Source organism: Artemia sp. Qi Xiang Cuo, chromosome 4 (assembly GCF_049724085.1).
Source record: "Artemia sp. Qi Xiang Cuo chromosome 4, ASM4972408v1, whole genome shotgun sequence".
NCBI lineage: Eukaryota > Metazoa > Arthropoda > Branchiopoda > Anostraca > Artemiidae > Artemia > Artemia sp. Qi Xiang Cuo.
Genome location: NC_142797.1, coordinates 8,780,753 through 8,789,275, shown reverse-complemented (window position 1 = coordinate 8,789,275; position 8,523 = coordinate 8,780,753). Strand labels below are relative to the sequence as shown.

General features: G+C 36.6%; 1 pseudogene; it reads left to right on the top strand.

Annotated features, from left to right (window-relative positions):
• Positions 1 to 5,686: 5,686 nt before the first annotated feature.
• Positions 5,687 to 7,010, top strand: LOC148952756 (26S proteasome regulatory subunit 6A-B pseudogene; annotated as a pseudogene).
• The last annotated feature ends 1,513 nt before the right edge of the window (positions 7,011 to 8,523 follow it).

Genomic DNA, 8,523 nt, shown 5'->3' with positions numbered 1-8,523 from the left:
GTTTTCAATCTCTTTCTCATTTGCTTTAGTTTTTGAAAATTAAAATTGTTTTTTTCGAGTAGAATTTTAAGCCAAACAGGGTATTTTTTTTAAATTTGCAAATTAGATTTGTAGATCTTTAAAACATTTTAAATTGGGATTGGGTATAGCTTCTTAAAGTTGTCTTCTTTTGCTTTGTTTGGGCAGAAGATCTATTTTGCAAGGTTTCACTTTTCAACACAGGATCACCAAGGTCAATGCCCTTTGGATGGAGGAGTTGAAGTATGTACGTCAAAATATCTTGCCAGGAAATCATTAATCCTCTTGATGCATTTCTGAGAAATTTAGTTACCTAGGTCAACTACTTTCCAAGGTAGCAAATACCCCCTAAACTAGGATTTTAAATCATTTTCACCCAAATTATCTATTGAATTGCAATCTCTGACACTATGTTCCAAGTTTATTGTCCTGTGTCCAAGAATGGGAAGTATTTCCGGAAATTACACTCAAGCTAGAAGCAATTAGCCTGTGATGTTAACTATCAATCCATTTAAAATGATTACTATGGTATATGTAGTCCCCGAAGCCGCGCCACGCCGACATCACGGCGGTGAATGTGTGATTTAGTATCGGCGGCGGCGCGCCACCAGGCGCGCCGAAATTTTTCTGGCGGCGCGCCGCCGATTTTGGACCGGCGGCACGCCACGGCGCGCCGATTTTTCTGATTTAAAATAATAATAAAAATTCCACTTCACCAAGCACGTTCAACCTCGATTTTAGTAAGGATTTTTAAATGGTTGGCTAAAAACATGCAAGAACAACATGACAAAACAGGAATTTGTTGGGCCGTGCGTAAAGTGTGTATGTTCACCGTCGATCAGACCAAGTAGAATTCTCATTTTTAGCCACTATACCCAGGGAAACCTATGTTGTGTTTATGTTTAACATCGCATTGTTCCTATAAAATCCCGTATTTAGTCATTTTCCTTCTTGTTAATGATTTGGGCTAATGTGTGTATAGCTTTCAAAGTTTGAAGTTCAAACATCTCCTGTTCATCAAATACATACGAAAAGGAAGTGAAAAAAAAAATAACAACATCGAAAAAACACTGTATACAAGTCAGATACCATGGCTTAACAACACTAACAATTTTAAATCAGCGGTTACATCACTTCATTTACAATTGATGTAACAAAAGTGAGTTTGTTCACTCTGCCTGGAGCCATTGATCTTTTTGCAGTCACTATCAATCCTGTCGGGCTAAAAAGCTGTCTAGCTGAAGCACTTGTGGCCGGTACAGCCAGAACTTGACGAGCGTAAAATGCCACTCGCGGGATCTGCTACTAGCATTGGACCTTGGGGTCCCACAGAATGACGCAAATGGGATTCTTCTTTGTATCTGCTGAAATAAGTTGTTTTTATAAGGGAGAACTAACCTGCACCTTTACCATAGGGCTCCTGCGCCCTACACTACAGGAGGAACTAAACTGCACCTTTACCCTCATTTCTTATCAACACGGAATAACCCTCCAAAATTCTTTTCTGAAAGAAGTGGTCAAGTTATGACGTTTTAAGTCAAAGTTAAAGGCTACTTCAACTTCAGTGTGCTTTGCTCACTGTGCAAAAAAAAGTGTAATTCATTTCTATAGATATATTTCTATACTAGCTCTAGATAATCTACCAAGCGGGAAACTACCACAAATTAGCATCGAATAATAAATGAAACCAAAAACGAACAGAAATTACAATAAATAACCGAGTCAAACTCAAAACGATCAGAAATTAACATACTGAAAAAATATAAATGATTTCATTTTTATAACTTTAATAAATCAGATAATATTAACATTTTGATTACTAAATATCAGTATATGTTTAGTAAACTGACAATGCACATTCATTTGTATTTTTTTTCAGTAAAGTGCAAATTATATTCTGGCCTCGGGAAGGCATAGGGGTTTTGAGCCGAACTTATGTTAATTTCTGCTCGTTTTGAGTTTGACTCGATTATTTATTATAATTTTTGTTCGTTTTGGGTTTCATTTATTTATCGATGCTAATTTGTGGTAGTTTCACGATTGGTAGATTATTTGATTTTAATTTTGCTCATTTTTTGTTTAATGGAGTTCTTTACTTTTCTTCAAAAAACTTATTTTGTGGAAACATTTTTTTTAATTAATTGCTTTTCGTTTTATATTGACAAAGTCTTTTCAGAGGAAAAGAAAATAATACTTTAAATCTTTTCTTTTTGTTTAAAGAAATTATAGTTTGACCTGCTATTCGTATGCTGGAAAAAAAATTTCAGCAATTTTTAACAACATGGACCCTTTTAAAAATCTGGAAACAAATACTAGTGTTTAATTTAGTTTCATACCTCCTCTAGTTGACCTGAAATGGAAAACTTGATAACATTCACAATTTTTTTTTTTACTTTCTATGATAGCCTGGATACACACGCTATTTTGATTTGGTCAAATTTTAAGAGCAGAAGAAGCCCCTAAAATTTGAACATAATACCCTCAGTCGTTCTTGAGATACTGCTTAGATGCCTTATTGGGAATTAGAATTAACACATTGCATTTTCATTTAATCTTATGGAAAAATTTACTTTTTAAACATAAAGGAAAATGTAAGGGTGGGGGGGGGTGGGGGATTAGTTTCCCTCCAATCACTTTCGACTATTAAAAAGGACATCAGCCCTTTCTATTTTCAATCGATTGAGCCCTTTTCGAAGTTCCTACGACAATTCCTTCGATACGAAGTGCCCTGGTCTAAACAACAACAACAACAACAACAAAAAGATACATTATACCCACATCGATCTCTACTATAAGAATGCCAAGCCTTCCAATCACTTTCGATTATTAAAAAGGGCACTAGGCTTTTCGATTTCCAATCGAATGATCCCTTTTTGAGTTTCTACGACAACGCTTTCTATAAACACCGTATATGACCCCAGGGCATAAATTACAGCCCTTACCTTAGGACTGTGAGGGTGGTTGTCATCCTCTAAGACCTAATTTCCAGAACTTTCAACTACGTTGAACAAAATGGCTTTCTCAAAATTTTGATTGGATGTATTTTGGGAAATGGTGGGCGTGGAAGGGACGTTAGTTGCCTTCCAATCATTTTCGACTATTAAAAAGGGCACAAGCCACTCCAATCTCCAATTGAATGAGCAATTTCGAAGTTTCTACAGCAACTTCTTCGATATGAAGTGCCCTGGTCTAAAGGAAAAAATTATAAATAATACATTTTGCCAACATCGTTCTTATATACCCCCAGGGCATAACTTAAAACCCTTGCCCTAAGGGTTGTGGGGGAGTTACCTCCTCAAGAAACATATTTTCTGTCTGGAAATCAATTACTCTGAACAAAATGGCTATCTTAAAATTTCGGTTGGATGTGTTAGCTGCCTTCCATTCACTTTCGACTATTAAAAGGGGCACTAGCTATTCCAATTTCCAATCGAATGAGCTCTTTTCGAAGTTTCTACGACAACTCCTCTGACACGAATTGCCCTGGTATGAAAAAAACAACAAAAAGAAACAAAATAAATACTACATTTGTGCCAACATTGTTCTTTACTTAGGCAGCTCGATTGCGCTGCCTATGATAACATCCTGAATTGCCTAATGCTCTTTTACCTACCTGTTTTCACCCAAAAAATCAGAAAAAAAATGAACTGAATTTTAAAGTGGAAGGTAGAATTTTTGATTCAAGAAAAATTTCTTTTCCTTCCTACGAACCGATATACATGGCGAGCCCAAGATGACATTATTTATCTTTAAGAAACAGATTAGCCGGGATGACGGTTGAAGCCCGAAGGTTGATATCGATAAGCAAAAAAGAGAGAAAAAAAAAACAAAAAAACAAACGGTGGCGTATTAGTTACGCCGCCGCCGATAGAATCAGCGGCGGTGTCAGCGCGCTGATGCAAGCTCGGCGGCGCACCACCGTTTTTTTCGGCGGCGCACCACCGTTTTTTTCGGCGGCGCGCCGCCGACGTTTCGGCGCGGCTTCGGGTTCTAGGTATATGGCTAAAATCCTCAAAGTAATGATAAGGCTATACATAGTCTTCAGAGAAAATAGATATAAATCTAGCCTGTTGGTAGAAAATATAGTTTCTAGGTGGCATAAAAGCTTTTAGGTTTACTTAACTGCTGCAGAGTAGGGGAAATAAGACTTAGCTGCTATTATTGGATATACTATAGGCAAATTATTCTTTTAATTTGCCCTCCCTTTCTAAAAAAACATAATGTCAATCAACTCGTACTAAAATGAGTCTTGACCAAGATCACAGGAAATATTTAAGAGTAGAAGAATCAACCAACGTTGTGAGCAAGTCAAATTTTTCGCCAATATAACAGCAATGAAGACACCATGGGCAGGCTCTAGATAGCCCTGTTGCTGGCAGGCTAAGTAATGTCAATCAAGACGAGGCCTAATTTTAAGGAGTTGTCGTATATAACGTATGATGATAAGGAAGGTTCATTTAGAGCTTGCTGACAACAAATCTGAGGCTACTATTTGAATACAAATACCCTAAATCAAAGCACGCTAGATGCGTATTTCACAAATGGTAGGAATGTTGCGTCTTGTTGAGATCAGAGTATTTCAAGGATTTCAGTCTGCATAATTGGAAGTGCTGAGTAGGGCTATTTTGCCCATGACCTCTCAAAATCAAACATAAAGACAAGTTAAGTCTATCTTAAAAGGACTTTTAATCAAAATTAAAAGAAAGACACGTCCTAGTATTTTTTTTAAAACTCTTTTGAGTACAAAATGTATTTCTTGTTTGTTTGTTTTTTATATATTTGTTGCTGTTTCTGCTTTTAAATTATTTTAAAAATCTGGGATAAAATTTCTTTGATGGACCAAGTTAGCTCGGAAACATCACGCTTTTATGTCTTGTATGTTTTTTTTGTGTGTGATAATATGATGTCAGTATTTTTCTTTCTTATATTTGTTGCCGTTTCCTTCTTCTTATTTAAAATATTTGGGATAAATTACACCACCAGAAATGCTTTTGATCAACCAGTTTGCAAAGAATCAGGACGTTGTTACGTTTTTTTTAATAATAATACGCCAAAGGCATCACATTATTACGTAATATTCTTTTATTTTTAATAGTGTTACACCATTTTATTTTTTCCTAGTTTATACTTCTTGCTCTTTTACCTTTTCTTTGTCATACTGAAAAAATCTGGGATAAATTCTCTTCCAGCCGAAATTCTATTGACGAAGTAATTGGCCTTGTCTCAGAGGAACCATGTTATTATTATTTTTTTTAATAATGTTACTTCATGGGCATCATTTTATTACGTAATATTCTATTCCTTTTAATAATATTACATTTCTTTCTTGCATGTTACTGTTTCACCTTTTCTTTTTCCTATTTGAAGAATCTGGGAGGAAATCTCTTTCCCCCGAAGACCTTTAGATGAACCAGTTTGCTTAGAGGCATCACATTATTACGTCATATATTTTCAGGAAGTCTTTTTGGGGGAAAACCCTTAGAATTCAGACTAAAATAATTGCTTTGTAAAATCAACAAAGTGCAAAACAATTTTACCACAATGGGGGTCCCTAATCTTTCATATGCTGGAAATGGGATGGTAGAATGATTCTTGTGCAACGTGTTGGTTGTTACTGTTCTGATTCTGCAGAAATCCAATATCCAAATAAAAATCATTACTGACAAAAATGACAACAAGCAGTTCTTTGGAGAATAAATCCCTCTGGGAAGGGATTGAGCAAAATGTAGTTGATGAAGTTATGAGGATGTCTACAGATGACATTTCAAGCAAAGTTCGTCTTTTGGATAGCGAGATAAAAATAATGAGGTCTGAAGTGATGCGTGTACAACATGAATTGCAGGCCCAAAAGGATAAGATAAAGGAAAACAATGAAAAAATTAAGGTGTACAAGAAATTACCATATCTTGTCTCAACTGTCATTGAGATTTTAGATGTCGACCCCCAGGAGTTGAGAGAAGAAGATGGTGCCAATGTAGATTTGGATTCACAAAGAAAAGGAAAGTGTGCTGTCATCAAAACTTCAACTGGCCAGACCTACTTTCTGCCAGTAATTGGCCTTGTTGACCCAGAGAAACTGAAGCCTGGTGACTTAGTATGTGTAAACATAGATTCTTACCTTGTGCTGGAAACTCTTCCTGCTGAATATGATTCTCGTGTTAAAGCCATGGAAGTGGATGAACGGCCGACAGAACAGTATGGAGATATTGGTGGATTAGACAAGCAGATCCAGGAGCTAATTGAAGCCTGTGTTCTCCCCCTTACTCACAAAGAGAAGTTTCTCAATCTGGGTATTCAGACCCCCAAAGGTGTCCTTCTTTATGGTCCGCCTGGCACTGGTAAAACACTGTTGGCTAGGGCGTGTGCAGCCCAGACTAAGTCAACTTTCTTGAAATTGGCTGGGTCCCAGTTGGTCCAGATGTTTATTGGTGATGGAGCCAAGTTGGTTCGTGACATTTTTGCTCTGGCTAAAAAAAAGTCACCGGCTGTTATTTTCATTGATGAGTTAGATGCTATTGGAACTAAGCGCTTTGATTCTGAGAAGGCTGGTGACAGGGAAGTCCAGAGAACCATGTTAGAACTACTCAATCAGCTAGATGGTTTCAGCTCAACCTCTGACATAAAAGTTATTGCAGCCACTAATCGGGTTGATATTCTTGATCCTGCATTGCTAAGATCTGGGCGTTTAGACAGAAAAATTGAATTTCCACATCCAAACGAAGAGGCGAGAGCCCGAATTATGCAAATTCATTCAAGAAGAATGCATGTTAGTCCAGACGTCAATTATGAAGAGCTATCCAGAGCCACTGATGATTTCAATGGAGCACAGTGTAAAGCTGTTTGCGTTGAAGCTGGTATGATTGCGCTTCGAAGAGAAGCTACAACGGTTAATCATGAAGATTTCATGGATGCAATTGTTGAGGTTCAAGCAAAGAAAAAGACGAATTTGAACTATTATGCGTAATTCTTTCCGTTTTATATCTTCGATTTTTGTTTTCAATTTCCCATTAAAATTAAAAAAAAATATCCTATTGTATTTTAAAACATTTAACCAAACATATCGTGTAATAAAATGTCAACAACCTATTTTACTCAAAGCTACAGCAGAATACCTCATTTTTTTTTTTTCACTTCCTTTTCGTATGTATTTGATGAACAGGAGATGTTTCAACTTCAAACTTTGAAAGTTATACACACATTAGCCCAAATCATTAACAAGAAGGAAAATGACTAAACACGGGATTTTATAGGAACAATTCGATGTTAAACATAAACACAAAATAGGTTTCCCTGGGTCTAGTGGCTAAAACTGAGAATTCTACTTGGTCTGATCGACGGTGAACATAAACACTTTCCGCACGGCCCAACAAATTCCTGTTTTGTCACGTTGTTCTTGTATGTTTTTAGCCAACCATTTAAAAATCCTTACTAAAATCGAGGTTGAACGTGCTTGGTGAAGTGGAATTTTTATTATTATTTTTAATCAGAAAAATCGGCACGCCGTGGCGCGCTGCCGGTCCAAAATCGGAGGCGCGCCGCCAAAAAATTTCGGCGCGCCTGGTGGCGTGCCGCCGCCGATACTAAATCACACATTCGCCGCCGTGATGTCGGCGTGGCGCGGCTTCGGGGACTACATATACCATAGTCATCATTTTAAATGGATTGATAGTTAACATCACAGGCTAATTGCTTCTAGCTTGAGTGTAATTTCCCGAAATACTTCCCATTCTTGGCCACAGGACAATAAACTTGGAACATAGTGTCAGAGATTGCAATCCAATAGACAATTCGGGTGAAAATAATTTAAAATCCTAGTTTAGGGGGTATTTGCTACCTTGGAAAGTAGTTGACCTAGGTAACTAAATTTCTCAGAAATCCATCAAGAGGATTAATGATTTCCTGGCAAGATATTTTGACGTACATACTTCAACTCCTCCATCCAAAGGACATTGACCTTGGTGATCCTGTGTTGAAAAGTGAAACCTTGCAAAATAGATCTTCTGCCCAAACAAAGCAAAAGAAGACAACTTTAAGGACAATAGCTATACCCAATCCCAATTTAAAATGTTTTAAAGATCTACAAATCTAATTTGCAAATTTAAAAAAAATACCCTGTTTGGCTTAAAATTCTACTCGAAAAAAACAATTTTAATTTTCAAAAACTAAAGCAAATGAGAAAGAGATAGAAAACTCGAAATTAATATCAAACAATTTTTTTCACAAATTAGACCCATATAGACCTGTTATGTATACAATCTTCTAAGCCTTAGAAATAACAAAGGGTAGAAAATAGCCTGGTAACATCTTTGAAGGGGATATTTGTAGGTCCTAGATTCTTTTGGAAGTTTCATTTACTAGTTCAACTACTTTCCAAGAAAGCAAGACGCTACTAAACTATGATTTTAACATAGGTAGTTGAATTTTAAATAGACTAGAATAATCTGAGTTAGACTAAAGCACCTGATTGCACTTTGAATCTAGAAAATAATTTTCTGGATCCTGGAT